The 24,972-nt window shown below is 47.6% G+C and overlaps 1 pseudogene; it reads right to left on the reverse strand.

The window, feature by feature from the left end:
• Nucleotides 1-21,828: 21,828 nt before the first annotated feature.
• Nucleotides 21,829-22,713, reverse strand: LOC129021703 (spermidine synthase-like; annotated as a pseudogene).
• Between the last annotated feature and the right edge of the window lie 2,259 nt (nt 22,714-24,972).

The following is a 24,972-nucleotide window of genomic DNA, read 5'->3' on the forward strand; positions in this document are numbered from 1 at the left end:
AGCCAGGTGCACTGCATACTTGTTCCTACCCTAAAACATTGACCTTAAGTGGTGGAAGAAATGGAATGGGCTAAAGTGTTGGACCCAAGGCTGCAGCCATGAAAGTCTGTTCCCAAGACAGAAGGAGGAAGCTGGGGTTAGTGCAGGGACAGGGAGAGGAGGAAGAAGAAAGATCGTCACCATCCACCTGTCCACTTTGGGGAGAAACAGAGAGTGGGGAGAAGCTGCGGTTCACTGAAGACTGAAGGTTCTGCCTCCACATTGCTTCTTCAAGATCACAAAAAAGAAATGAATACTGACAACTTTTCCTGCAAAACCTAGTGTAATGGTTAATTTTATAGGTCAACATGAAGAGACTACAGGATGCCCAGATAGCTGGTAAAACATGCTAGGTGTTTTTGGAAGAGATGAGCATTTGAATCAGTAGACTGAGTAGGGAAGATCCACCCTCATTAATGTGGGTGGACATCCTGCCATTCATTGAGGGCCTGGATAAAACAATAGAACAAAATGATAGAGGAAAGGCCGATTTGCACTCTCTGAGCTGGGGCATGCATCTCCTCCTGACCTCACACATAACTGCTTCTTGTTCTCCTGGTTGTCAGACCTTGGGACTTGGACCGAATTCCAGCACCCGCCTTCCTGGTTCTCCATCTTGCAAATGGGAAGTCACAAGACTTCTCAGCCTCCATAATCATGCAGGTTCATTCCCATAATATATATATTCTACCTGTTCTGTTTTTGTTTTGTTTTGTTTGTTTTGCTTTTTTTGAGACGGAGTCTCGCTCTGTCGCCAGGCTGGAGTACAGTGGCACGATCTCAGGTCACTGCAACCTCTGCCTCCTGGGTCAAGCAATTCTCCTGCCTCAGCCTCCTGAGTAGCTGGGACTACAGATGTGTGCCACCATGCCCAGCTAATTTTTGTATTTTTAATAGAGATGGGGTTTCACCATGTTGGCCAGGATGGTCTCGATCTCTTGACCTTGTGATCCATCTGCCTCGGCCTCCCAAAGTGCTGGGATTACAGGCATAAGCCACCGCACCCCACATTTATTTATTTTTTTTTTTTGAGAGGGAGTCTCACTGTGTTGCCCAGGCTGGAGTGCAGTGGCACAATCTCTGCTCACTGCAACCTCTGCCTCCTGGGTTTAAGCCATTCTCCTGTCTCAGCCTCCCGAGTAGCTGGGATTACAGATATGCACCACCACACCTGGCTAATTTTTGTATTCTTAGTAGAGATGGGGTTTCACCATGTTAGCCAGGCTGGTCTCAAACTCCTGACCCCAAGTGATCCACCTACCTTGGCGTCCCTAAGTGCTGGGATTGCAGGCATGAGCCATTGCATCCAGCGTATCTGTCCTGTTTCTCCAGAGATCCCTGACTAATACACCTAGCCTCAATAATCACATCTTCATTTTCCCAGTAAGGGTTGTTTAGTGAATGCATTGGTTCATTTATTTATTCATTCCATAGATATTTACTGAAGGCCTACTATGTGCCAGAAATCTTACAAATGCTTGAGATGTGGCAGTAGAAAATGCAGCCTCAAATTTCTGCCCTTAAGAAGTATATTTTCAGCTGGGCGCAGTGGCTCACGCCTGGAATCCCAGCACTTTGGGAGGCTGAGGTGGGTGATCACAAGGTCAAGAGATTGAGACCATCCTGGCCAACATGGTAAAACCTTGTCTCTGTTAAAAATACAAAAAATTAGCTGGGCACGGTAGCACGCGCCTGTAGTCCCAGATACTCGGGAGGCTGAGACAGGAGAATCGCTTGAACCTGGGAGGTGGAGGTTGGAGTGAGCTAAGATTGTGCCACTGCACTCCTGCCTAGGCAACAGAGTGAGACTCCATCTCAAAAAAAAAAAAAAAAAAAAAAAAAAAAGTAAAAGAAAAAAAAATAAGTCTATTTTCCACTATAGAAAAACTGGCAAGCAAATGAGATGCAAACTATCTGGGCTCTGTATCAGACCCATGCAGCGTGTCACTTCAGGTTTCCCCACCTTCCGCTGCAGGAACTGACTCACCGCAGGTCCACAGGACGCCACTGTTTTCCGACTATCTCCTGCTCGCCCCATCGGTGAGGGAGGCATCCTCGCCCTAAATGGTATGAGATGGCCAAGCACACAACACCCAGTGCTGGACACATGAGATGGGCAGTGGGTCAGCCACAAATACAGCCCTCAGGGGAGGACAACACGCGCCCTGCAGAGCCACAGGGGGTGCACCTGGGAACAGAGAGAACAGGAGGGGCTGTGGGAGGCAGACCTTGAAGTAACAAGGGGGTGAGGTACCCCTGGTTCCTGTAGGCAGAGAGGTGAAGCCAGTTAAGCTGAGGAGCAAGGGGAGCGTGGCTGCTCCAGTTGACAGGAAACCTACCAGGTGGGAGTCTTTCCCACTGAGCTGGGAGCATATCAGTGAGGGAAGGGAACTAGTAGTTTGGCCTCTACAGCCCTGTGAAGCTCAAAGACATCAAGGCCGTACTTAATATTGCACTTCAGTTTCAGGCCTTACAACACACACGGGCTGAGATCAACGCCCCGAGATTCTGGATCCTCCACCAATTCTGGATTCAGCTAAGGTGCCACAAAAATGATCGTGGGATCTGGATTCCCCAGCAGCCGCCAAGGGACTGGGTGATGCACCCTGGTGTTAAGAAAGAGAGGACTCGGCCAGGTGTGGTGGCTCACGCCTGTAATCCCAGCACTCTGGGAGGCCGAGGCAAGTGGATCACTTGAGGTCAGTTCAAGACCAGCCTGGCCCAACATGGTGAAACCCCCTCTCTACTAAAAATACAAAAATTAGTCAGGCATGGTGGTAGGCACCTGTAATCCCAGCTACTCGGGAGTCTGAGGCAGGAGAATCATTTGAACCCCGGAGGTGGAGGTTGCAGTGAGCTGAGATCATGCCACTGCACTCCAGCCTGGATGACAGAGCAAGACTCAGTCTCAACAAAAAAAAAAAAGAAAGAAAGAAAGAAAAGAGACGACTCCCTGAAGAGCAAACCTGGACCCTCGAGGGAGAGGAAAAAAGAGAGATTAGCTATAAATGGCCCCTCCCAACCATCCTCATATGGGCCATCCTGTGGGGAGCGTTTCTGCACAGCTTGTCTGGAAATTGTCCACGTGACCTGGTGACCAGCTGGGTCTTTGGGAGGCTGTCACCAGCTCGGTCATCACTTCCCAGCCTCCCCACCTCGCTTCCTGTTTCCCCCCCCGGACCCCTGGGACTGCATCTCCCCCGAAGGCACTGTGCCCCAAAGGCACTGACTCTTTTGGTTGGCCTTGGCTCTGGGTGAGGAGACCTGGGCTAAGATGATCCTCTCCAGGATCCCCTGGAAAGACTGAGTCAGACAATGACAATGCTACAAAGAAAACTGACACAGAAACAGGGCAGGAAGGGCCAGAGAAATAGGGCTCAGGCCTCATTTCCCACTGGGTCATGTAGGGCTGAGAGTCCAGGGGACAAAGGATGACCCAGGAGCCAGGCTCCACGAGGAGATGGACTTCAACAGGAATAGAAGGTATCCCGTGATTAATTCCATGCTCTCAGGGTGGAATGTTTCTCTGGGGAAGGTTTGTCTTTAGGAGCAGGAAGGTGGGGATCTTTCCAGGCTTACGCAGCATTGTGGAGCTTCCTATCAGCCCCTGTCAATTGAGGTGTGGGCCAGGGAAGGGGTGGCTTCATATGGAGGCCAAGGGACTCCCGGGCACCTCTGGGCTTGCAGATGGAGTAGTGGAGTGTGGGTAGAGCTGGTCCTTCCCAGAGGGAAATGCTTGCAGCAATAAGGAAAGGTTTGAGAGCCACACGTAGGCAAGTCCCCTGCCGGTCACCTCAGCCACTTGCTGCTGATGCTCCCTGGATCTGCTCTCCCTTCCTCTGTGCACCAGCCTTCTCCTCTGCCTTGTGCCCTCATAGAGAAAAGACAGCTGCCATCTCACCTGCCATGACATCCACTCAGAGCCACGACCAGAATAAAGAAGACAGAAAAGAGTTGCCCCTGACAGATCCCCTTAAATTAGAGACCCCAGAAGCCCCCACCAATAGACTCCCAAATTACATCTCATTGACTAGCCCTGACTCAATGTCCCCTCCAAGCCAATTACTAAAAGTAAGTGAGACTGCCATGCTGGGCTCAGACCAGTGGCAATCCACTCCCTGGTGTCAAAGAGCACATTGCTTCCCAGCATCTGAGCAAAGTCAGGGCTCTGCTTGCAAGAAAGTAGGATATCTAAATGTTGGGGTCTACACCAGCAATTAACCAACTAACTGTGAATTGCAGTGGAACAGCCAAATGCCTTGGGAATGAATGAGTAATGTCCTTGCAAAAAGACACATGAAGATTCCACATGCACTTCAGAACCCTCTTTTTGGATTTTTGGCGAGTCTGAAAGTTCGACCTTCCATTAGAGGGTGCGATTCCTACACAATTCATTCATAACATCAAGGATCCATTCTCCCAAGGACACACCTCAGGATGCCCTGAGATCAAGATTTTTCTTCTGGGAACACCAGCAGAAACAAGTTCAACTTTTCTGCCACCTCTCATTTATCTTGCATTGGGCAGAAACAAGGAATGTCCAAAGGAATGTGTAGTTTTAAATAAAGAAACTGAAGCCCAGTGAGGGAAGGTGGTCTGCCCAGCTCTCAGAAAAGGTCTTGAGACCTGAACAGGTGCACATTGGCTCAAGGAATTTCAGTGATGCTTCAACATTTCCACTGAATGTCACAGGGACATTTAACGTGTCCTGCGTTGCTAAGAAACACTCATTCACAAGAAGACACGATGGATGGACTACGGCTGCATCTTCAAGCTGTGCCTGGATGTCTTTGATTTTCCGGTAGAAGTCTTTTTCACTCGAATTATCTGGGACACCACCCGGCTTTCCCTTTCTTGGCGTATACTGGTTCTCACGAACACTTGGGCATGAATGCACATTTGCATCTAAGCTTTCTGTTTGTTTTCTTCCACCTGTTTGAATGAGGAGGAACCAGGGACATTTAATAACTTGTTTCCACTCACTGGTTCCATGATAGTAATTTGACTACACAGGGTCTTTAACACTTCACCATCACAAAGACTCAATTTCATACGTGAATGAGTCAATGTCAAACGGTAGGAGGAGGAGGTGGGGACCTGACATGTTTTCCTCACACCTCTTAAATGGTTTATTTCATATTGATATAGATCGGGGACCATGGATCATGCTGACAAGATCATCAATTGCCTGCTACTCGCCAACAATATCAAGGTCTTGCTTTCTTGGTGTGGTAGTTGATGTTGATTGCTGAGGATGTCTGTGAACTTGAAATTGTGTTTATCTGCCAGAGACCTTGAACCTGAGAACTTCCTTCCCCACACAGTGGTACAGATGGCGTGCTTGGTGTGAGTATTGTCCAGGAACATAAATTAGAGCAATTGGAGTTGGGAGAGAGGGAAGGATGCATTGCTAATTGCAGCACCATTACAGGGCTTCCTAGAAGCTAAAAGAGACATAGCGTCAACAGTGAAACCCCAGAAGTGACAGACAGTGTCTATCTGTGCAGAGACCAGTGACTGCATTTGGAGCCAGAGGTCATTACCACGGGCAATTTACAGGCTCTATGACTCTCCAGGGGAGAGAAACTCACTCTGACATGCAACAATATGTTAAAGTGGGCATTTTATTATTTTTCAGGAGCCATAATTTTCAAATGACAACTTCAGGGATCCTTTAAGGAGGATAATCGATTACCTGACAAAGAACTTGTAGCATTTCCTCCTCACAACGGAAGAGAGAAAAACAGCAACAATCAGTTCTTTTGAGCAGAAAAGGAGCATTTCTCAGAGAAAACATTGCGAAGTTTATAACAATGGGAGCCTGAGGAAACACAAATAAATCTTGCCTTCTTGACAAATAAGATTTAATTAAGACAACCTTCCTGCTGGAAAACCAGGTCTTGCCTGTGCCATGCAGGGAAAAGTGACAGGCTTAGGAGTGAGAGTCTCCTTGAAATGTGGTCCTGTGTCGGCCTCTTAATTATTCATGAGCATCCTTGTCACTGAATTTCACTGTTTCACCTATTTTTAGTTAATTTTTTTACTCCAAATGCTACTTGTGTTACTTCATGAAATAGTTAATGCATCCACGATAGGCACAGATGAAACGGAGAGGCTCGTGCTCACCCCTGAGGAATTCCAACAGTGTGGTTAGCACTTTGCAGGCAGGCCGGGAACTCTGCCGTGGGAAGCGGGTGTCTGAGAGCAAGGTCAGTGACACCATCTTGTTCTTGGGACTGAACTGGAGGCAGGGAAGCCAGGAGAAGCCCTGGCACCCGGCCCCCAGATGTTCACCATGGGCAGACAGCTGTTTGCAGGGAGATTCCTGAGTGACCCCCAGGTTCCTCAAGAAAACCTACAGCTCCGGTAACATCGGCACTTCCCAGCCTGGGCTGCTTCCCACTGGATGCTCCCGAAGCCAGACGCCTTCATTCTGACCCCTTGGCGGGTCGCTGCATAGGCCCGCATGAATCAGGAGGGTCCTGACCTGGCTCTCAGACCCCCGCTTCCCATGGCAGACTTCCCGGCCAAGCATTTCCTGAAAATCGGTCTTCTCAGATTTTCTTCTGAGATGTGGCCAAGGCCCTGAAACAGTCTCCCCTCCCACCCAGATTCTTACCTGTGAAACAGGCCATGGTGGGAACGGGGAGGAAAGGATCAGCCCTAGACAAGCAGGCCCTCCCACGGGGACGTCCAAAGAGAAAGATCAGACCCATCAAACCACAGAGGCTGTCCTTGGACCTCAGGATGGTGTCCAAACCCCCACAGGTCCCTGCCCCTCTCCAGTCCCACCTCCCACCACTCACCCCTGTGTCCACTGTCTTCTCCGCTGGCCTTGGACAGACCAGGCTTCCCGGAACCTCAAGGCCTTGGCATGTGCTGGCCCCTCCTCCTGGAATGTGCCCCCACCCCCACCCCCATCCTCACCCAGTTACCTCCAGGAGCCTTGTCACCTGTCAGGTCTCAGATGAATGTCACCTCCTTGGGGGGATTCTCCTGTGTCCTCGTCACCTCCTCGCCCAGGCCCAGGGCTCAGGTCAGGTCCCCCAAGAACCCTCTTATCATACTGTGGTGTTTTTTCTGTTCTTTTCTATTTTATTTTATTTTTATTATACTTTAAGTTTTAGGGTACATGTGCACAAAGTGCTGGTTTGGTACATATGTATACATGTGCCATGTTGGTGTGCTGCACCCATTAACTCGTCTTTTAGCATTATGTATATCTCCTAATGCTATCCCTCCCCCCTCTCCCCACCCCACAACAGGCCCCGGTGTGTGATGTTCCCCTTCCTGTGTCCATGTGTTCTCATTGTTCAATTCCCATCTATGAGTGAGAACATGCAGTGTTTGGTTTTTTGTCCTTGCGATAGTTTGCTGAGAATGATGGTTTCCAGCTTCATCCGTGTCCCTACAAAGGACATGAACTCATCATTTTTTATGGCTGCATAGTATTCCATGGTGTATATGTGCCACATATTCCTAATCCAGTCTATCATTGTTGGACATTTGGCTTGGTTCCAAGTCTTTGCTATTGTGAATAGTGCCGCAATAAACATATATGTGCATGTGTCTTTATAGCAGCATGATTTATAATCCTTTGGGTATATACCCAGTAATGGGATGGCTGGGTCAAATGGTATTTCTAGTTCTAGATCCCTGAGGAATCACCACACTGACTTCCACAATGGTTGAACGAGTTTACAGTCCCAACTGTGGTGTCTTTTCTTCCCAGCCAGGACCACGTATAATGAAACAAGGCCATTGTTATCTGAGGACAACCTATGCAACTAAAAAGCCAATTCAAGGTACATTCAATTAAATTGAGTACCAAAGTTTCACAACAAATGCTTTGTGATTTAGTTAACAAATATTTACCTTGGATTCACTTTAGGCCAGGCGCTGTTCCTCGTACTCCATGTGTATTAAATCATATACTCTCCAAAACATAGGCACTATTGCATCACCGGCCCCATTTTGCAGATGAAAACACAGAGGCACAGAAAGGTGGTTGCTTGTGTAGAAATCAGCATCATCAGGACTGGATCAGGTCACCCTGCACCAGGGCCCGTGCTGTCAGCCACGCACTCACCACCTCTTCTGAAAAAAAAGAAAAGAAAAGAAAAAAGCTTAACTAGAGCTTTATCAAAAAATATGAAATTAAATTGGTGAAAATAAGTTTTTCTCTCCTATTCAACAACATGTAGGTTATAGTAGCAAATGTGCCCTAATTCCTGTTTTGTTTTTTTGTTTTGTTTTGTTTTGAGACAAAGTCTCACTCTGTTGCCAGGCTGGAGTGCAGTGGCACAATCTTGGCTCACTGCAACCTCCACCTCCCAGGTTCAAGTGATTCTTCTGCCTCAGCCTCCCAAGTAGCTGGGACGACAGGTGCACACCACCATGCCCAGCTAATTTTTGTATTTTTAGTAGAGACAGGGTTTCACCATGTTGGCCGGGATGGTCTCCATCTCTTGACCTCATGTTCCACCCACATTGGCCTCCCAAGGTGCTGAGATTACAGGCCTGAGCCACCACGCCCAGCCTGTGCCCTAATTCTTAATCAAAGAATGAATCAAGTTCTCATTTTTCAACATAATTCTTCTGATAAAATTGTAGCCACGGTCAACCTCTTTCCCCCCAGGTTTGAGTTTTGCAGCCTGATCAAAGGAGTCATTTTCAAAAACCCCCAGGGGCTCCAGAGCCTCCACAGGGGCCTCTCCTCCTCCTGACATGGTCTCCATTCCCTTTGGGAGATCCTGCTTCATCCTCATCCCTGCTGGTTCCACTTCTTCAGTGTTCGTTGGTCTACATCTGTCAGGTCCTCACTGCTGGACTTTGTGGGTGATTCAAGTAATGCTTCCCATTGCATGGCGGGATATACAGGCTCACCCACAGACCCATGGTGCACCCACCCCACATCCACTGTGAGACCCCTAGTAGGGACCAGACAGTCCCTCACACCCAGTGGAGTGCAGGCAGCTGGATCTGAGAGCCAGCTGAAGTGTTCGGGAACTTTGCTAATTGGTGGTTACATCTTTGGCAGCTTGAAATCAGCCATGGTGGGAATATTTACACCAGGGAAACTGGCAATTGCTACAAATCAGGGTTGTTGGGGGCTTTTTTCCAGAAGAGCTTTTTACATTTTTTTTAACCAGCACCCACTGCAGTCACACCCACCCATGGCCCTCTCTTTGAGAGGAGGCACTTGTTATCAAATTTATCAAATTTGGGGCACCCTACCCAGGGACTACAATATCCAGGCCCCAGCTGCCTCCTCTTCACCTGCTTCCCTAGAAGGGGACCCTCAATCCCAAAGCCCCTATGCTGACACCACTCCTACTCCTCAGCACCGTCCCAGGCGGTCTCCCGTCCAAGTACCAGCCAGGCCCAACGCTGCTTAGCTTCTGAGCGGGAAGCCAACAGCACCATCCCCTGACAGGGCCCCTGCCTGAGTCCTAAGACACTCATTCAGTGGGTCCACAGATGTTTACTGAATGCTCACTGTGTCCAAGAACTGTCCTAAGAACTAGAGCAATTTTCTTGGGAGTGGTTGGTCACCAAGTAGTTCAGGGATCTCAGACGTGAGAATGCACATTCTGGCTGAATGCACTCATCAGAGAGGAGAGGAGTGCAACAGTTTGCAGTAAAATAGGCCTCTCCTTTGCCATCCAGGCACACACAAAGAAGAAACAGTGAACAGTCAGTACTTCACCTGGATTCAGGCACATCCCAACCCGTGTGGTCTATCCTCCCTGTGACACAAGAACAGGGTCAGTACTTCACCCAGATTCAAGCAACACATCCCAACCCATGTGCCATCCTTCCTGTGACACAGGAACAGGGTCAGTACTTCACCCAGATTCAAGCAACACATCCCAACCCATGTGTCATCCTCCCTGTGACACAGGAACAGGGTGGGATAGGAGTTCTCTGGCCACTTGCCTCCCAAGCTTATCCATGGGAATGCACCTCGGTCCCAAGCTGTCAGGGAGAACCACGAAACCTCCCCTCGGCCGGCAGGAAACTGGCCCACCCTCTTCTCCATTCACCCCCTCACTTTCTCCTCTCCTCCACTGACACTCCTCAACTCCCTGGACTGTCCACTCCACCCCAGACCTTATCTCTTCTGCCCCCACTGTGGCATGACGGTCAGTCATTCCTGTCTGGTCCAGAACTGCCCAGGAGGGTGAGAGCCAGGGGAGGACCGGACCCCGCAGGATGACTTGGCCTCAGAAAAGAGCATCTAAAACACATCAGAGGCATCGCCTTGTGAGGCTTCAACTGCCAGCAAGTCTCACCTACCGACTCTGTCTTCTCTGCACAAAGAGCGTCTGCCTCCTTCCTGGCTTGTTGTTATCAGAATCTCAAGAGATGCCAGACCCCAGGAAATGTGGACAGAGGGGCTCTGATCTGTCTCATCTGTTTGACTATTTGATTAATATCTTCCTTTGCTCTGCCTTCCCCACTATTTCATCATCAGGCCCAGCCACAGGCTTGGCACGTCGCAGGCGCCGAACAAATACTTTCCTGAACGAATGATGGACACTTTGGTTTGGACGGGGGCTATTAACTTTTTGACCTTGGGGTGAGAACCATTTCACACACTTTCAATAATCAAGAAATCTTTAATTATAATTCATTCATCAAAGGTATTTTTTCTTTCTGAGATGTTGATTTAGTTCCTATTTTCGTTTCTTTGTCTGTGTGGGAAGTAAACAGCAAATTGCCTGCATGTAGAATGTATTCAGTGGAGCTGCCTTAATTAGCTAATTTACTCATGTCTCACTGGAGAGCAATCAGAAAGAGTCCTTGTCAGTGCTGTTTCAGTTTGCAAAAGTGTCCTTCCCTCCCAGAGCTGCAGGTGTCATGGGTGGCTGGGGCTGGGGAAGGGGTAATATATTCCCACCCATTCACCCTAATTTCCATACCCAGCCGCTGACTCCATTGTAAGAGCACAGGGCAAAGCCTTCCTATGCCTAAGATTCTTTCTCGGAGTCATCTTCAAATTGCAGAGGAAGCCCCTGAGTTTATGCCCGTGGTGCTCCAAACCCTGTAAAGGGCTGGCCAGAGGTGGGGAGGCTGTGCCCAGATCAGCCCCACCCTCCACTCAGGGCTCACCCCAGCCACCAAGTCCCCCAGGGGCCTCCACTCCTCACTGTGAAGCAAGAGGTGGAGCTCCTTGATGGGGAAGGGTCTTGGCAGGATCGTGTCCCACAGACTGTGTAAGAAGCAAAGGAGACAGCATCTGCTTTCCAAGGCCTGTCCAATGGGCCAAGGTTCAACTTAGGTGAGAGGGCCAGGCTGTCCCTACTCCTGTTTCAGCTCAAGGGACACAACCCTTCCTGCTACAAAGCTTCCTTTTACAAACAGATAAACCTTGGTCAAGGTTTTTTATTTTTTGCTTTTATTTTTATTTTGAGATAGGGTCTCACTAAGTCACCCAGGCTGGAGTGCTATGGCACAGTCATAGCTCATTGCACCCTCCACCTTCTGGGCTCAAGTGATCCTAACACCTCAGCCTCCCAAGTAGTTGGGACTACAGGCACACACCACCACACCCAGCTAATTTTCTTATTTTCTGTAGAGATAGGGTCTCACTGTGTTGCCCAGGCTGGTCTCGAACTCCTGGGCTCAAGCCTAGGCCTCCCAAATTGCTGGGATTATAGGCATGAGCTGCCATGCCCAGCCAAGGATTTTTTAAATCTCTATGTCCAGGAAGCTTTCCACCAATATCTCCTTATGGCTAATTAGCTTAATCATATTTCTTTGCTGAACATCATTATCTGAGATGCCCAGTGTTTATTTTGTGGCCAAGGGACAGGTTTGTGGCTTCTCTAAGCCCTGATTTTCTCACCTCTTAAAGGTTGTCATTGGAAGGAGATGAATAAAGTAAAAGCAAGTACCTAACACAGTGCCTGGTTCAGACATGCTAATCAATAAATCCCTTCCTTCCATCCTGCCTTCCACCTTTCCTTCTTTTTTTCTTTCCCTCCTTTCCTTCCTCCCTCCTCTTTGCCTTATTATCCTTCTCCTGAATGACAGAGAGACAACTGCTTTTCAGTCTGTCCACATTTATCCTTTAGTCAGAAAAAAAAAAAGTGTCTGCTTTCAATGGCACACACAGGCAGCAGTGACAGGAGATATATTTACAGAGCAGTCAAAGGGCCAAAGGTTTGTCTCCAACCTCAATACGTGTTTCTTGTCTGATTTATTTGATTTTATTTTTATTTTCTCCAACTTACTATTTGGAAAAATGTTAAAGCTATAGAAAAATTTTGGCTGGGTGTGGTGGCTCCCGCCTGTAATACTAGCACTTTGGGAGGCCGAGGAGGGTGGATCACCTGAGGTCAGGAGTTCGAGACCAGCCTGGCCAACATGGCAAAACCCCATCTCTACTAAAAATACATAAAATTAGCCAGGGCGTGGTGGCGCACGCCTGTAATCCCAGCTACTCAGGAGGCTGAGGCAGGAGAATTGCTTGAACCCGGGGGAAGCAGAGGCGGGCAGATCACGAGGTCAGGAGATCGAGACCATCCTGGCTAACACGGTGAAACCCCGTCTCTACTAAAAATACAAAAAATTAGCAGGACGTGGTTGCGAGCACCTGTGGTCCCAGCTACTTTGGAGGCTGAGGCAGGAGAATGGCGTGAACCTGGGAGGCAGGACTTGCAATGAGCTGACATCGCACCACTGCACTCCAGCCTGGGTGACAGAGCAAGACTCTGTCTCAAAAAAAAAAAAAAAAAAAATAGATTTACAAAGTCTCCAAACCATTTTCACCTCCAGTAATGTAATATTGATGCAGAAATATAGCTTATACCAAGCCTGTCCAGCCCATGACCTGCAAGCCACAGGTGGCCAAGAATGGCTTTGAATGTGGCCCAACACAATTTTTTTTCTTAAAACATTATGAGATTTTTTTGGGCAATTTTTTTAAAACTCATAAGCTATTGTTAGTGTTAGTGTATTTTATGTGTGGCCCAAGACAATTCTTCTTCCAGTGTGGCCCAGGGAAGCCAAAAGATTGAATATCCCTGGCTTATAAGTCCAAATTTAGAGCTTTTTTCCCTCATTCTGGGATCCTATGGATGATCATGCATTATCTTTGGTTGTCATGACCCATCTCCTAGAACAGTGCACCCTCCTTGTTTGTTTCTCATGATATTGACGTGTTGTTAAGATTTCATCTTTTACCAGAAAATCAGAAAGTCCTCAAAGGGGGACAATCAGAACAAGTCACAAAATAGAAGCCGGAAGAATGGGGCTCCCACTGGCCAGATGTAGGAACGTAAGAACATAAAACAATTTCGATGGTGGCTGTGAATGCATGGAGTGAAAAAGAATCCCTGAGTCCATAACCATACTGAAAATAGTGACTGAGAGAAGGGACAGTTCTTCCTGGAGGAAGGCCTGCTGGTAAATGTACAAGACCATTTGCAACCTTCAACGTAATCATTGTATGTAGACCATCAGTGGATGCAAAACCATCGGGGAAAAGATTTTGACAAACAGGGTATCCACAAGGTCCCAAAATATCACCACACATGTTATTTGGCAATTTCAAAGAGAAAGGGATCCTTTACAACAGAGAACTCTGATGGCCAGCACCTTAACCAAACACCCAACTCTAACTCAGCATGAAGGGTGAAGAGACATCACAAGCCTCACTCCAGGCTGTGATGAGCCGGGCAGAGGCTCCTTCTGCAGCAATCCTGGCCACGGTGTTGGGGCTGAACCTTCCCCAGGGAAAGAAGCAGATTCATGCAGACTTCGGGCCCTCCTGCAGGCCAGCGGTCCGGGCTCCCATCTAACCTCACTCGGGTGGCCCACAGACACGCTTTGCTTTGAGCCCTACCTCCTGCCAGGCCCTGTGCTGGTGCTGGAGATGTGGAGATGGATGCTTTGCTTTCAAGGATGGGGAGGATGGTCGAGTCTGTGACCAGGGTCTCGGGCACTTGGACGGCTTCTAAAACAATTGTGACTCCTCCCCTAAAGGAAGAAATGAAAATACACATATCTGTTGTTTCTTCTCCTGAACAAACCAGGTGGAACCGTTTCAGAAAAAAAAAAAAAAAAAATGTGTCGCTAGAGGTACACTCAGGAGCGATTTGTGGGCTCTTGGTCATCCTATCAAGTGAGACGCCAGGGGTAATAGGGACCATTATCGTCACTCTGCCATCAGGATTCATGACTGCAGCATCAAAGGGCAGCTGTACAAAAGCATCAGAAAAACACCTGGTGTAATGGGAGCTTTTATCAGCAGTCTGAGCCCCTCTCTGGAGCTGCTGCTGCTGGGAACACCAACTTGGCTGCAAACAGTAGCAACAGGCTTCGGAGTCAGCCCAGAAGCAGCAGGAGATGGAGTCTGCATCAGCCAAATCAGGGGTGACTTTGCTTGGGATCTGGGTTCTTTAAAGATGCCAAATATCCATCTCAGAAGCCTGCAGAGGCGGACCCAGGAGGCATCACTCACTCAGCGCAGATTTAAGCAGGGCCGACTGTGCTCCAGGCACGGTGGTAGTCTCTGGCCACAGCAAAGAACAAAACAGACCCCTGGCTTCAGGGAGCTCATGACCCAGAGGATAAGCAGGTGACAGCCCAAGAGAGTGCACAAAGCAGAAGCTGGTGGTGCCGCCTGGGTCCCGCGGGCCTCACCCTCTTTGCCCTGCGATGGCTTCTTGCTGCCCCTGCTCTCCTGCAGGGCCTCCTCGGGCTGCAGGAGCCTGTGTGGCCTGGGAGTGGAGTCCTGGAAAGCTGCCCTGGGCGAATGGAAGCTGCGGGGGAGCAGATCTGGCTTCCCCGCCTCTCCAGTGCACCCCTCTGAGGCTGCTTCTCAGCGTTTCCCTGAGGTCCCCAGCACAGCTGAGCACCAGTGGCCCACCATGGGCACCTGCTCCTTATCCCATCAGGATCGACGTTTTTTCCTTCCCGTCTCCCTCCCCGCCGTCCTGCCGGCATTTCCTGGGGCCTTCTCCAGATGAACTGAGTCATGCCCAGTCTCAAAGGCACCAAGGCTCTGCGGTGCGCATCTGAGTTGTGGTATTTCAGCTGCATCTGCCCCACCTGCTGCTGTGTCGAGTGTTGCACGGGCTCCCACACATGGGTGCTCATGTTCTGCTGCACAGAATCCAACCTAAGGTGTGCGACACGCAAACTATGTCAGATGGTGGGAAGTGCACTGGAGAAAGATGACCCTGGGAAGGGAGGGGGTGGCGGTGGCGGGCTGTGATTGCTCATGGACATCAGAGGAGCCCCCAGAGAAGGGGGCCAAAATCCACCTCTGCAGCCTCAGCAGCAGGTGCCCAGGCAGTGAGGGCGCAGTGGGTGGACGTCCTAGAGAGGAGCATCCCAGGGCGGATGGGGCAGAGGGTAAGACCCCGAGGCGGGGAGCTCCTGGCTTGAACAGAGCCAGAGGACATGGGAGAGAACAGGAAAGAGACCGGCACGTGGAAGGTGCCAGAGGCTCAGGGCCCTGTCGACCGGGGAAAGGCTGTGGCTGCACAGAGCGAGGCTGGAGACCCGGGCTCGGTGCAGGGCGTGGCTAGTCTGAATCATTGAATAGAATAGACTGCGGTGGAGGCTGAGCAGGGAGACCAGGGAGGGCCGTGGTGTGATCGTCCTCCGAGAGCAACTAGGCAGGGACCGCGGCGGGAGAAGACAGGAGGCCAGAGTTTGGGAATTGGTCCGTGTGGACAGCAGATGGACGGAGGTGCTGAGCAGTCAGAGAGTGAGTGCCAGGGGAGGAGAGGAGCTGGCCATGCCGGCCTGAGCACCTGGGCAGGAAGAGAGGCCATCATGGAGGTGGCGGATGCAGGGAGGAGGCCGCCAGGGAAACCCACGACTATTTGAGTTGGAGAGAGCCCAACCACAGCTGAATGCATGAACCTGGACATCAGTTAGAGGTCTGGGCTGGGCACAGAAATAAGCATTTAAAAATAAAAATAAAAGGCTACTCCTGATGTCACAGGCAAATCTCATCAAAATCCCGAAAACATGACACATGATACTTTTCATCAACCGTGGAACCCCTCGATCTGAGGAATGCATGGGCTTGATGATGAAAACCTGGAACCAGGTGGGGACTCCTGCTGTTAGAGCTGGACCACGTGGATCCCCCACCATAGCCCCCACACCAACCCATTGCTTTTGCCTCCTGCTGGGGTCTCCAGAAACAGAGACTGAGATGGAGTTTTCAGTGGAAGTTGTTTTTAGGGATCAACATTTGTGAAAGGAAGTGGGAGACAGGCCAGGCATGGGGAGACATTGATTATATGGTAGAGGTGGTTCCAGCTGCCAGCTGGAGACTGTCTGCTGACCATATGCTGCCACAGCCCAGCAGCAAATCCTTCCTTGAAGGGAGACCCGTATGTTGCTCTTCGTGTCTTCCTCTCTGCATCTGGTCATGCTGTTCCCTTTAGCTAGAATGCCCTCTGCACAGCCAAACCCAACTCATCCCTCAAGAACCACTTAGCAGGCTCCTACCACTCCTGCAAACCCGGTCACCTGTTCCCCATGAGCCTCCCACCCAGCCGTAACCACTCCCCTCTCAGAACTCCCAGAGTGTTCCAGCGATATTTCTCTCCTATTTTGTAGATCACAGTTTTTTGTATAAAGGCGTTCACATGGTCCAAATCTTTATGAATGGAGTCCCCACAGTTATTACAAAGTTGCATAGAGAGATGAAGCCATCACAGTCCAAGAGTTCACTAATGAACTGGCCGCTTACAACATTCATCTCCAAAATCCACCTCTTCAGTCTCAGCTGCACTTTTCTCCCCTGTGCCAGCCCCAACAGGTCCTCAGAGGCCAGGTTTCCTGAGGGTGACGTGAAAACATCTGTGCACATAATGCAAGTAGATGAAAACCAGTGCCAAATGGAAATGCAAATCTTGCAAAGACTATGGGATTTCGTGAATTTCATGAAAGTGAAATTAGTGAGAACAGCTCATGAAGCCATGGGCACATGAAGACATGGCAATTAGACCAGTTAACGACACACTACCTGATGGGTACTTAAAAAGAGAATTATTTGCGTACAAAAGAATTGAGTCCTTTGTGGAAATGAATGAGCTATGAAATATTTTGCAAAACTGAATTTCTTTTATAGAACTGTGAACGTTAAACGCGAAGTGCAGGGGATTTATAGGAAAATGATACCCCCAAATCAATGCCTCTTTTGTTGCAATTATAGCATCAATTTTGTTAGAGATAAGAAAATACACTTTCTCTAAAACTTTTCATTTGACTATTCAAGATAAAGGCTCAATCACTCTTTCCACTCTTTATTTTGAAATATGGTGTCTCTGTCTTAAGTAAATTGACTTTAAGGGACTATTTTTCTCGGTTGACAAAGACCTCCTGTACTTTTCTTATATCTTGTATTCAACCAAAAAGACCTCGAGGACATAGAATGGGCATGTTTTTCAGCCTGGAACATAATAGATGACAACTAATGTTAAATGAATGAGTAAACAAATTAAACAGAGGCACCCCAGGATGCTCTGTTCACTCAAGCTGGTTAGAGAGAAAACAAAACTTATACCTAACATTCACGATGCTGGCTGAGCTCCCAAGAAACCACCAGGTAACTTAAGACAGCAATTCATTCGAATAGGAAAAGGATGACTTGTTTAGCAAATGATGCCAGAACAACTGGTTTCCTATTTGCCAGAAAATTAAGGCTAAAACTAAAATGCATCCCTGTCTCATGTCTTCTATGAAGTTAAATTCCAACAAGATGAAGACTTCATTGTACGAAGTTAAATTAAAATTTTGCAAGAAAATCTAGGATACTACAGATATAATCTAAAGGTTAGGGATATCTTACAAACCAAGAATGGAAATCCTGAAGCAATAAAAGAAAAAAAAGCATATTTGAATATTAAAATTTTGTACATTGCAAGATTATGTAAATAAAATATACATATACACTATAAATCTGCAAAATTATTGTAAGGCAAATGATAAAGGGTTAATTTCTATTATATACACAGAGGTCTTACAAACTAACCAGAAAGAGGCAAAGGTTATAAAGAGACCATTCCCAGAAGAGCAAATCTCAATATTTAAAAAAGCAAATTAAGGAAAGATGGGAGGGAAGGAGGGAGGAAGGAAGAAAAAGGAAAAAAAAAAAAAAAGAAAGTAAAGGAAAAGAAAAGACGTTTGAATTCCTCAGTATTCAAGAAATTTCATTTCAACCCTGAGTTATGGCTTTATGCCTAGCGTACTGGCAAAAATTTAAAAGTGCCATAAATCCTATTGCAGCTGGGCTGTGGGGAAAATATACTTTCCTACAGTCTAGTAGAAACATGGAATATACAATCTTTTCTGAAGGGAATCTGGTAGCATTTAGTAAAATTGTTAAAAGGGCATACACCCTGTGTATGCACCCAGCTCTTGAACCGTTGAAAATCCATCCTATTTGTACCAAAATGTACAAAGATACTTACTGCAACATTGTTCATAGTGGTGCAGAACCAGAAGCAAACAAATTCCCATTTCCGGGGGAATGGCTGAGAACTTTGCGAGTATATTCACTTCGTGACATAATGCACATCTGTTGTAAGGAACTAACTTTAATTTGGAACTATACAAGATGACTTGAAGATATTCCTACAAGATATTGAGTGAGAAAATCAAGATGCGAAAAATGTATGTCATACAATACCATTTTTCCAAAACAATGACTCATCCTCCCTTAAAAAAAGTTCCTTTTATACCTTTGTATGTGTGTGTGTGAGAAAGAAAGAGAAAGAGAAAGGAGTTCTAGAGAAAGAAATGAGCTTTGCAGGGTTATGGGGTTATAGGAATACAAAGGAAAACACGGAAGGATATGCTGTTTTTTTTAAATACAAGTTATATTTGGAGATGGAGGGACAGATGTGAGTGGAAAGGTAGAGAAGAAAAAAGTGTCCACACTCCAACAGGAGTCATGTGATCCCTTTTATGTAAATGTACATGTGTGTCTCTACATAAGAACATTACAACTAAGAAACCATCTGGCCTCACATATGTAGTGAGGAAGGTAAATCCTAACCTTTGTCTGCCTGAAACAGTGAGAAAGTCATGAATGAGAAGGGAATCTGAGCCAGAGGATAAATGAGATTTTGACAAGCAAAGTCGGCAGCAAGATGGAAAGAACTCCTGGCAAAGGAAATATCTTAAACAAAGGAAGGCACTTGGAAGGGCAGGTGTTTTATCCATTCAACAAATGTATTGAGAGCCAACGTTGTAGGCAGAATTTTCTAGATGGCCTGCAAGATTTCCACCCCACAGCGAACACACCCGGTATAACACCCTCTCTTTGCATGTAGGTGGGACTTGCTGATAGGATGGGATTTCACTCCTGTGATTAGATTATGTTATGTTGCAGATGTAATTAAGGTCCCTAATCAGTTGACCCTGAATTCATCCAAAAAGAGATTATCTCAGTTGTGCCTGACCTAATCAAGTGAGCTCTTTAAAAGAGAATATCAGGCTTTTTGAAGGAAGAGATGTGAAGCCAGAGACATGCTCTCCCACTGTCCTTGAAGAAGCAAGCTGCTGTGAGTTCTATAGCTATAAGGAAATGAATTCTTCCAACACCACAGGAGCATGGGAGAGGAGCCAAGCCTCAAATGAGACCCTAGCCTCAGCCAACACTCTGATTGCCGCCTTTGAGGCCTTGATCAGAGGGCCTGACGAAGCCATGCCCAGACTTCTCATCCACATAAACTGTGAGATCATAAAAGCACATTGTTTTAAGCTGCTGAGTTTATGGCAATTTATTACATTGCAATGGAAAACTAATCCAGTCTGCTTTGTGACTGCCCCCACTCAAGGCTGTGGAGAAACTGCATGGGACGGTCCAGACCTGGCTTTAACCTCATGGGGCTCATGGTCTGGTTGGGAAGAAAATCTACACTCAAGAATTTAAATCAGTGGCTAGACACAGTGGCTCACACCTGTAATCCCAGTGCTTTGAGAAATCAAGGCAGGAAGGTTGTTTGAGGCCAGGAGTTCCAGGCCAGTCTGGTCAACATAGCAAGACCCCCATCTCTACAAAAAATACATTTCAAAAAAGTTTAGATTTAAAAAAAAGCCATGTGTGTAGTTCTAACTACTCAGGAGGCTGAGGTGAGAGGATCCCTTTATTAAGGCCAGGAGTTCAGGGTTGCAATGAGCTATGACCACATCACTGTACTCGAGCCTGGGAAACAGAGTGAGACCCTGTCTCTGAAAAAAAAACAACAGTTAAATCAATAAACAAGCTAGTTATGAAAAGACTTTGAAAAAAATGAGCATGGCTTTGAGTCAGAGAGTAATTGTGGTGAGGGCTGCATTAGCACGGCTGGTGGTCAGTGAGGGCTTTTCTGAGACTATTTTGATGCCAAAATCCCAAGAAAGAGAAGAAACTGGCTGGTCAAAGAGCCGCAGGAAGAGCAATCCCAGCAGAGGGAACAGTATGTGCAAAGTCCTGGAGGCACAAAGTGTGGTCCTATTTGACAGACCATGTGTACAATCACTTCTCACTGAACAAACCTCCAATTGTGGGTTTAGACTAGCACCCTTGAATAACATCTACCATTTCACCTATTAAGCTGATTCTACAATGCATACAAATATCTTCATAGTCACAATCTATACAGCTGTGGTCATCTATGGGTGGCAATAGGGGGCTCTCCAGATGTAACCCACAGCTGGAATCTAGTGCCTAATAAGCCATAGTATGGGTTTAGGAGGTGCAAGGAGGCACACACAACACCCGGGATGTCTGTTTTCTTTTTGTATACTTTTCATATACTTTTTACATATATGTATTTCGTGTGTGTGTGTGTGGGTGTGTGTGTGTGTGTGACAGGGTCTCACTCTGTCTCCCAGGCTGGAGTGCAGTGGTGCAATCTCAGCTCACTTCAACCTCCGCTTCCCAGGCTCAAGCGATCCTCCAGCCTTAGCCTCCCAAGCAGCTGCAATGACAGGCGCAAGCCACTATGCCTGGCTGATTTTTGTATTTTTTGTAGAGATGGGGTTTTGACATGTTGCCCAGGCTAGTTTCTAACTCCTGAGCTCAAAGCGATCCACCCATCTTGGCCTCCCAAAGTGCTGGGATTGCAGGAGTGAGCCAGTGCGCCCAGCCACATATATGTATTTCTTTTTACAGCTGCCTGAAATTTTGGCAGGGAGCACTGATTTTTCCATTATAGTAATGATATGATGTCAGCTCTATGAGGGTATAATTTGCATATAATAAAAGCCACCAATTTTACGTGAACATTTTGTTGAGTTTTGACAATTGTATGCAGTCATATAAATAACCACCATAACAATCGTAATCCAGAATGTTCCCTCGTCCCAAAAAAGTTCTCTCCCACCCCTTGGCAGTCGATCTCTTCTCTCCACTATCAGCCCCTGGCAACCACTACTCTTTGTCACTTTTGTTTTGAATTTTCTAGAATTGCATGCAAATGGAACCACATTGTGCCTGGCTTCTTCCTAAACATACTATTTTGTTGTTGTTGTTGTTGTTGTTGTTGTTAATACATGTGTTTGGGAGTGAAGAGGGTAACAGAAGTGAGACAGACAGCAGTGTGCACAGCTGGTATAGGCTTGGAGGCTGAATGCCACACAGAACAACACAGACACACAGACAGACAGTCCACCCAGTAGGGCAGGCCGGGCAGCATTCTGGGGCCTGTAACATTCAGTTGATCGGTGAGAGCTGGCAGGAGGTCTGGCCCAGGGCTGGAGGCACCCAGGCACCCTGGAGACTCCCTTGTCCGAGGTCCCAGGTGGTGTTGGTGGTGGCAGTGGGGCTCAGCTCACACCATTCAGGGCCTTGCAGGCAAACCTGGGCGGCACAAAGGCTGTGCGGTGCGCGTCTGGGCTGTGGCATTTCAGCTGCATCTGCCCCACCTGCTGCTGTGTCAGGTGCTGCACCAGCTCCCAGTCATGGGTGCTCATGTTCTGCTGCACAGCATGAAGCCAGACTGGCTGCAGGGGTAGATGGGGACCATGCAGTAGGTGTAGCCCACCACGGCTACTGGCAGAACTGCCGCATCTCCTTATGAGGTGAAGGTGCAGCCACTGGCGCTCTCCCTGGCAGCAGAGAATGCCGTCCTCCGCGAGGGCCATCTTCACCTTCATCCGCTGACAATAGGCTTCCTTGAAGAGGCTTTCAGCCGGGCCCATGTGGTCTGGGAAGTCAGTGATAACATCGAAGACATCCTAGTTCTGCTTCATGAACTCAAAACGTCATCCACATGAAGGGTCAGCTTTGAACTAGAGTAGCAACTGGCCATGCCTGGCAGGAACTTCCTAGAGACTTGGATGACATCCTTGTCAATGTCACACTGGACTACAGACTCCATGGAGAGGTGCTTCCCCACCTCATGCAAGATACCCATCTCTGCCTGCGATGATCAGCAACTTTCGTGGGTTGGGGTGGCTGCAGAGAGGCAGGATGGCTACCATCTCCTGGCAGGAGAACTCATCCCTCTCTGTGCCCGGGATGATGCTATCCAACACCAGCATATTGCTGTAGGTTTTACTGCAGAAGACAAGGATGTTCTGGTAGTGCGAGTGCTGGTCGTGGAGCAGAGACAAGGCCTGCCTGGACTGCAGGCTGCACGTCTGGTGGAACCAGCCCTCGGGGATGGCAGTGAGGCTGGAGGCAGCAGGGCCCTTAGGGTCAGGCTCCATGGCAGGCAGGCAATGTGGGGCACAGACCTGGGACTACAGGCCATGTGGAGCCACAGCACACTGGGACCGGCTGCATCATACTTTTGAACTCCATTCCTGCTGCTTTTATCAGTAAATCACTTCTTTTGCATTGCTGTTGAGTAGTATCATATTCCATTGTAACTACATACACTGGTGTGTTTACCCATTCACCGGGTGATGCGCATTTGTGTTGTTTCATGATGAATAAAGCTGCTATGTGTGGACATATGTTTTCATTTCTTTTGGATAAATACCGAGGAGTGAGATCACTGGGTCAAACAGTGTGAGTTTAACTTTGTAAGAAACTGGCAACTGTTTTGACACAGTGGTGATACCATTGGAACAACCACCAATCATGTAGGAGTGTTCCGTCTGCTCCAAATGTTTGCCAACACTTGGTCTTGTCAGTCTCTCTCAATTTAGCAATTCTACTGGGTGTGTCATGGCATCACATGGTGATTTTACTTTGCATCAACAAAGACGTTGAGCATCTTTTCATATGCTCAGCTGCCACTCATATATCTTCTTTGGTAAAATGTCTGTTCAGATCTCTCATCTCTTTTTAACCAGGTTTTTCACTTCTCAACATTGAGTTGGTCTCCATAACCTCCACCACCAGATGTGACTTTCATTATTATGTTATATTGCAGAACAAAAGTGACTCTGTAGATGTAATTAAGATTAAATAGTCAGCTGACCTTAAAATAGGAAGATTATCCTGGATTATCCAGGTGGGCTCAAGATAATTACAGGAACCCTTAAAAGCTAAAAAGGAAGGCAGAGAGATTCAAAGCATGAGTAGGACTCCACCCACCATAGCTAGCTTGAACATAGGGAGGACCACGTGGAAAACATGAGAAGGAAATTAATTCTACCAACAACCAGGGAACTTGAAAGAGGACCTGAGTCCCAGATAAGAACCACAGCCTGGCAGATACCCTGATGTTAGCCTGGTCAGACCCTCAGAGGAGAATCCAGCCACATCATGTTGGAAAACCTGTGAGATAAGACGTGGTTGCTGTGTTAAAAGCCTAAATTTGTGACAATTTGTTACACAGCAGTAGAAAAGTAATACACCATCTCTTTATTAAAAGGAAAAAAAAAACCCCACGAAAGTTAAATTAAAAGATCCATAAATTTCAACACAAAGGAGAGTGCATACTCCTTTGTGGAACTAAAGTATTCACACCTGTGTATTGCTATGCAAACAAAACACACTTGTATTCAAAAACTACAGCCAACCCCTTCCAGGACATGCACCTCCTACCTGGCCCCCGCGGGCATTTGAATTCATGACTCCGTTTTTAGAGTTTCTGGAAACTGTCTAAGTTCTCCTCCTCACAGCCTCCCATCCCAGGAAGCCCAGGCCTCTTGCTTCTCAGGAAAGGTCCTGCTCACATTTTCCAGATGACATCATCCCCGCGGGAGCCAAGGCTCTATTTGGAGGTGTTTTCTTCCATTCTTTGTGTGTTTTGTTTTGTTTTTTACCTTCTTAGACGCAGGAACTAGTCCAAGCAATGTGTGCTTCCCCAACATGTTAACACAAACAGCCGCTTCCCAAACTGAAGAGGCACACGCTACCTTAATTACGCGGTTGCTATTGAAACACTCGAGTGACAGACAAAACCTTTCATTTGGGGAGAAAATTAATTGTACACAAACAAGAGCACATTTCATCTCGAATTAAATTCTTCAACATTCCCTTGGCAGAGAACCCTCCGGCCGTTTCTCTCCTTTTCTTTTTGGCGTTAAGTCTCACCCCTTTTATGGGAGATTTTCTTGGCAAACAGGGTCAGCCTTTGAGGTCCCAGGAGGGTTTTGCTGTCACTTCCCTTTATTGGTCATTCTGTCACCTCCATTGCAGCTTCACTGGCTCCCGCCCACCTTGAGCCATGACTCTCCCACCCCAGCCCTGTTCCTTCCTAACACAGTCCCCTCCCCTCAGCCTCTAAAGTGTAAAACTGTCCCAAGTCCATAATACCCTGCCCTCCCAAGGCCAGCAGCGGTCCGAGGTAAGCGAATGATTAAACATGATGAATAACAGAGCGGAAGATGCAGCGTGGGGGAAGAGCTCACTTTAGCTGCAACTCTGAGATTTGTTGCTGAGTGCCACAAATAATGAAATCATCAATCTTCCCCGAACTAAAAAAAGGAATCCACCACAGCAAGTTTGAAAAGGGCAGGGAGGAAAAGTCCTGCCTAATTGTTGGAGCAGTTTAGGGCCTGGTTGCTCTGTGA

Source organism: Pongo pygmaeus, chromosome 21 (assembly GCF_028885625.2).
Source record: "Pongo pygmaeus isolate AG05252 chromosome 21, NHGRI_mPonPyg2-v2.0_pri, whole genome shotgun sequence".
NCBI classification, from domain to species: Eukaryota; Metazoa; Chordata; class Mammalia; order Primates; family Hominidae; genus Pongo; species Pongo pygmaeus.